The sequence below is a fragment of the Sphaeramia orbicularis genome, chromosome 22 (genome assembly GCF_902148855.1).
Source record: "Sphaeramia orbicularis chromosome 22, fSphaOr1.1, whole genome shotgun sequence".
Lineage (NCBI taxonomy): Eukaryota > Metazoa > Chordata > Actinopteri > Kurtiformes > Apogonidae > Sphaeramia > Sphaeramia orbicularis.
In genome coordinates, this window is record NC_043978.1 from 51488253 (window position 1) to 51494758 (window position 6506).

General features: G+C 38.1%; 1 long non-coding RNA gene across 1 annotated transcript; it reads right to left on the reverse strand.

The window, feature by feature from the left end:
* Nucleotides 1-3555: 3555 nt before the first annotated feature.
* Nucleotides 3556-5070, reverse strand: LOC115413630 (uncharacterized). Its single transcript, XR_003934496.1, has 3 exons — nt 4931-5070; nt 4787-4840; nt 3556-3985 (listed from the first exon to the last, which is right to left on the reverse strand). It is a non-coding gene; the product is annotated as an uncharacterized LOC115413630 (long non-coding RNA).
* Between the last annotated feature and the right edge of the window lie 1436 nt (nt 5071-6506).

A 6506-nucleotide genomic window follows, 5' to 3' on the forward strand; every position in this document is an offset into this window, starting at 1 on the left:
CTCAGTGTTCTTTTGTGTTCCCTTTTATTCATCCTGCAGCAGTTTTGTGTCTTGTAACTTTTGTTTAATGAAATCTAAAGTCCTCAAATCTCAAATGGTAATTTTCAACATTCTGTCTCCAAAAAAATAGAAATGTTCTTATACTAAATTAAATATAAATTCTACACATTTCAGTCACTTTAACAACAGACTACTATGTTTAATGGTAGAACATTTTATCCCACAAGATTAAATGGTCACAAGAACACTAATCTACTAAATTTTTGAGGAAGAACAGTTTGTTTGTTTTTTCTTCAGAGACGTGTTGCATTTTTAAAAAGGTTTTAAGGGCCAAAGAAGTTATAAGATTTTCACCTGATCAGTGATGTAGCATTGATCTTGCATAAATGTATTCATACATTTTCCACAATCTTGAACATTAAATTTGAAATGATATGAACTGCAACTACGAATTCTCACTAGTAATGTCATAAAAATAAAGTAGTCAGGCTAATGGAATTAACAGAGCATTACACACTCTATGTAATTTAAAAAAAAAAGTTCAGAATTGTTTGTCAGGGTGTGTAAAGTTCTTATAATAAAATGTAAAAAGAAATACAATTCTAAACAAAGAGATGAAAGAAAGGAGTGGAAAAACAGATAAATGGGACTGGGATGTTGGGTAGGGAGGGAGGAGTTGGAAGCCTTTTAAAGCTTCAGAAAAATGAATGCATTCTTTCATAATTACTTGAATATTCTCAGTCAATTTTCATCATTTTTCAGACATATAAAACTGTTCTATAGCTATTTTTTGTTTCCACTCAGTCATTGTTCACACAGATTTACATAAATAGAAATAGCTCAAACAAATGAATGCATGGGAAATGCATAATAGTCTTATTTTTGCAAGAAAGACACCTTTATAATGACCATATAACAGAAAAATTCAACATGACATAGTGACTGTAAAATTAGTGAAGTAAATGTATTTTCTCATTTGTATAATAGTTAAATATACTTTTCTAAACTGTTTTTTTTAAACTGTTTCATTAAGTAAATGAGTATTTACCACTTCCGTACATTGATTTTGTGTTTGTGTTTATCCGATAGAGGATACTGGCTTATTTTCAATAAGTAAAGTAAAGTAAATTTTATTTATAGAGCACTTTTCACAGACAGAGTCACAAAGTGCTTTATCAATTCAAATCAGAATCAAATTAAGTTTACAGAGACCCAACAGAATCCTTCAGGGGCAAACACTTGTGATTGGTGACAGTGGAAGGAAAAACTTCCCTTTAACAGCAGAAACCTCGAGCAGACCCAGACTCCTGAAGGATGGCTGTCTGCCTTGACCAGTTGGGGTTAAAGAGAGAGAGAGAGAGTAAAGGAGGAGAAAAGAGAGAGCGATAGAGATATAGAGAGACTGGGGGGGGGGATGACACATGGAGTACGTTATGATGAATACATAGTGTAATCAGTCTGTGGTGGTCCTGGGTCAGGTGGGAGACTAAAAAGCCTTTTTGAACAGGAGGGTTTTGAGGTGTTTCTTAAAGCTCTCTACAGAGTCCATGGACCGTAGGTGTAGAGGCAGGTCATTCCATAGATATGTTCCATTCCATTCCATTCCGTTCCATTCCATTCCAATACGTGTAGATCTACATGTACATATGTTGCCATGGTAATGTCATACATGCCTTTGAGTCTATGTATACAATAATTATAGCCTTATACCTTACCACTCTTGATACAGGGGCTTACATCATATATTTGTCCACTCTGGGTGAGTGGGTTTATCAAAAGCTCAAACCTCCCAGGTGCATTGTGGGTAAAGACCACACCCAGCCCTTGAACAGCTGAGCTCAGTCTGAGTCTGTGCAGATCCACCACACAGGCCTGTTTCCTCTTCAGGTCTTTTTAGGACGCCCAACATTAGCTCTGCTCAGCCAACCTTACCGTCCATGAATCACACAGCAGCCGCCAAAACTCAGCCGTGCCTCTCTTCCTCGCCATGGCAACAGACAGAAACAAGCCCCAACAGACACCCACCGGCATGTGCCCCGTCCATCTGGCTGTCACCCTTCTGTGCAACAAAGACGCTCACTGTCAGAGGGAAATCTGCACCGAGGCCACGAACACTGAGGCAACTGATGAGGAAAAGAGCATTTCAGCATTTTCTTTAAATTGGCTGGAAAATGACATCCAAATACAAGCAGTAGGCCTACAGTTTACTCTGTTTCAAGGCTACTTTTTCACTGTCATCAGTTTTGGCTGTTTAAGCACTTACTTTACTATTTCCCCAAATACATACTTCATCGTGCAGCAGAAATGTAGGTAAATACGAGTATTAAAAACTGCAAAAGAAATGTTAGAAATAGAAATAAAATACAACTCAACTACATATTCAGATGCTCTAATAAAATCTGCACTGTGTAGGAAGTGGTGTGACAGGAAATAAGAATGTTTCCCCCTCCTCTGCATTCTGTTTTTGAGCTGTAGACATTCTACCCATGAAGGGAGGTTTGAGCAACTCCCAGTTGTTTTCAGTCAAGTAGGAAGCACACACACACACACACACACACACACACACACACACATACGGGTTTATGTGGTTTAGCCAGACAATTTCTCCAAACAGGCCCAGTGGTGGTTTAGGTGGACTACCCTTTCCCAGGGTCCTACAGCTATAGGAGTTGCATTGAAACACTTTAAAAATTCTGAAAAAAATTTAGGTCACTTTAGCTTTCACATACACCCTACAGAACTGGATACACACCACCCTAACTTTATTGTGGTTTAGGCAGACATTTCTCTTTTTGACAAATATGTGGTTTACACAGACTAAAAAAAACCCCATCAGGACTTTAAAGGGACAATGATGTCACTTGTCAATCACCCCTCATTAACATAAACACACAATGACCTGACAAACATTATCAGGACTTTAAAGGGACAATGATGTCATTTTTAAATCACCCTTTATTAACATACAGGGGTTGGACAAAATAATGGAAACACCTTAAAACATCAACAAAATATAATTTAATATGGTGTAGGTCCGCCTTTTGCGGCAATTACAGCCTCAGTTCTCCGAGGTATTGATTCATACAACTTGTGAATTGTTTCCAAAGGAATTTTAAGCCATTCTTCAGTTAGAATACCCTCCAACTCTTTTAGAGACGATGGCGGTGGAAATCGACGTCTTACTTGAATCTCTAAAACTGACCATAAATGCTCAATAATGTTGAGGTCTGGGGACTGTGCCGGCCATACGAGATGCTCAACTTCATTAGAATGTTCCTCATGCCATTCTTTAACAATTCTAGCTGTATGGATTGGGGCATTATCATCTTGAGGTGAAGGTGTTTCCATTATTTTGTCCAACCCCTGTATAAAAACACACTGACCTGACGGCACCATGCATTAAAGGAACAGGACATTTATATTTATTCATGTACTATATAGATCTAAAACATCAGTAAAATGCAGTGGTGACACTGACCAACAGCCTAATACAGCAAAAAAAACACAAGGGCCTTTTTAATTCCTTTTAACTCAAACATTTTATCACCTCCAGTATTTAAGGATGACTTTACATTTCTGCTGCTTCACAGCAAAACTGAGCAGCATTCTGCTATACAAACATAAGACTTTGTAACATGACAAAACAAAATAACAACTTAAAATGGCTCCATACAGTTGGTTTGGACTAATCTATCTCCAAGTGTTAAGAATAACACAAAAGGCTGACAGCGAATTTAAAGCTTTTTTTTCTCTGACTGCCTCTTTGCAGCTATTCCTCAGTTTCTAACAAAGTCCCTTATATTTTGCACTGTTCTTTGAGCTAGCACAGGGCCTTCTACCAGCTTGCATTGACTACATTCATTTTTGGTGGCCAGTTTTCCTTTTTGAATGTGATCTCTGAAATGTCACAATACTGCAGCAACCTCAGCCTTCAACCACACTTTCTTTGGCACTCTTCTATGCTGGTCTTCACAAGCATCTTGTCCTAGAAGATATGCAAAATAGAAAAATAAATAACACACAAACCCAAAAAATTTGTGTTAGTTAGTTTGAGTCAATAAAGTTAAGTTAAACTATTGCTAAGGCTGACAAGAAATTGTCTCCTTGAGGAAACAATAATTCAGTTAAGGTTTCCAACTGATTGCTCACTTGATGTGATTCCAACAACTAGACAGGTTTTTTTTTGCATTACATCAAAAATCTCCAATAGCACAGTAGTAGTAGTGCTAAATTACTAATATGCATCACATTAATTATCATTGCTTATTCATAGACAAGGAAATTTAAGCTTGAGAGTTTTGTGCATCACTGCTCTCATCTGTCCTGGGTTCACCAACACTGGTCTGAACCTGGGACACTGATAAGTAACTGCAACACCCAGGCTTGAAAGTTACAACACCAGCAAGATAAACAAGATGAACTCAGAATGCCTGATTCGTATAAAAAGAAAAAAAATTAGTGTATAGTGATGTGTGTCAAACCTGTGGTCGTGATCTATCTGTAGTAGTGAACCAAACTAAAGCAAAGTGAAGACAACGCACAAATACCAAAAACTGAAATTCCTTGAATGACACTTCAGCTTGTCTCCAAAAGAGAACAAACCCCCATAATAGCCAATGCTAAAATGCCCCACTTTACAACAGAAATAAAAATGTTCACAGCCTGGAAAAAAAAAATTTGTTTTGATCTCTATAGCTAATTTCCCTGCCCATGACAACGATACGGCGTTTAATTTTCACAAAAAATTTCACAATTCACTTTTTGCTTTATAGTCAACTTGGCTTACCTTCAGAGGGAGGAGCAGTCTTAGTTACTGTAGATGACACTGACAGTACAGACCCTGATGAACAGATAATTTGACAAGAGTATTTGTTTTGCACGGAAAATAACATTTTATTGACAGAAACAAATATAATGTGAGGTAGCTTACCAAAATCTTCCATGTCATGAACTTGCTCTTTGATTGTAGCATCAGCATCCATAGGCTGCACAGATCCACATTCTGTTGCTGTGACTGCTGTGCTGCAGTCATCAGATTTGCTTGCACTGGCTTCAGCGTCACTGAACACAGTCTCATCTGGCAAGAGGCGTAAGTGAAACTCATATGAATAGATGGACATAAAAACAACTGAAAATGTGCAAAATAAATGAATTAACACAGCCACAGTAAAGTAAAAATTTTAAACTAGCCTGCTCTGAGATGCAGCAGTGATGTTTATATCAGGGGTGTAACGATACACGTATTTGTATTGAGCTGTTTGGTACATAGCTTTCAGTTTGGTACACATTACAAACCAAATGTTACATTAAACAAATCTTATAATATATGGAAAACAAAATATATAGCTCACAGTGTATTTAAAATGAAGTTCTCACTGCACTCAACCTGCCAAACCACAACCAAAACACTATACCATGTTACTCCGATAAGACACACTGGGATGCAGCTTTGCTAAGCTACTGCCAGCTAGCCGCAAGATAGTAACACTATTACCAGGCCAGAACAAGATCCTCTGATAACCTACAGATCTGGTGTTTGGTGCCACATCAGTGTCAGTTTTGTTGTAAATTATGAGGCCGATGGTGAGAGAGTGGTGGATAAAAACATTCCCAACTGAAGAACGAACCACTGCAAGGCTACAGACTTTCCTTAGTGGCTAACCTGGTATGAGCTGCTGCACGGTGAACGACTCATGTCAGGAGTCGGACCTAGAGCACACACGCATCCTGAACCAGGAAATGAAACCCACTGTGGGTGACAGCTTCTGGTTCAGCAGCTGACAGCAGTGAACATTATCCCAAAGCAGCAGTGTGTAGTAAATGCCAGCGCACCAATTTGGCCAGAACGACAGAGAGGTACGTTAGTGACGGCTGTTCAGCTTGTGTTTATATGATTGTAGCATTAAACACAGATGTTCATTCATGTATTTATCAGACTAAAAGAGCTCAGAGAGCTCTGGGGACATGACAAATTCACCGCTGACACACGGTGGGCAACAGAAACGACAAAAAGAAAAAAGGAGGCCAAATTACATTTTTTAAATGTAAATAATAAAGTCAAGGACATTTCTGTTTGGCTGTACCGAAAACATACCAAACGGTGACACCACTGAATCATACTGAACCAGCCCGTGAACTGTGTGTACCGTTACACCCTAGATCAGGGCTCTCAAACTCATTTACTTTCAGGTGCCACGTTCAGCCCAATTTCATCTCAAGTGGGTCAGACCAGTAAAATAACTGCATGATAACTTATAAATAATGACACCTCAAATTTTTTGTCTTTGTTTTAGTGCAAAAAAACCCAAATTCAATTGTGAAAATACTTTTATAAACTATCCAAACAAAAAAGAAGTAAAGAACCTGAAAAAACTGAAATTTCTTGAGAAAAATAAGTGCAATTTTAACAATATTCTGCCTCAACTTATCACTTACACATGTGCATTGTGGATCGGATCTACAAAGACACTGTTGTTCATCCATCAGTCTTAATGATGACCTTGACT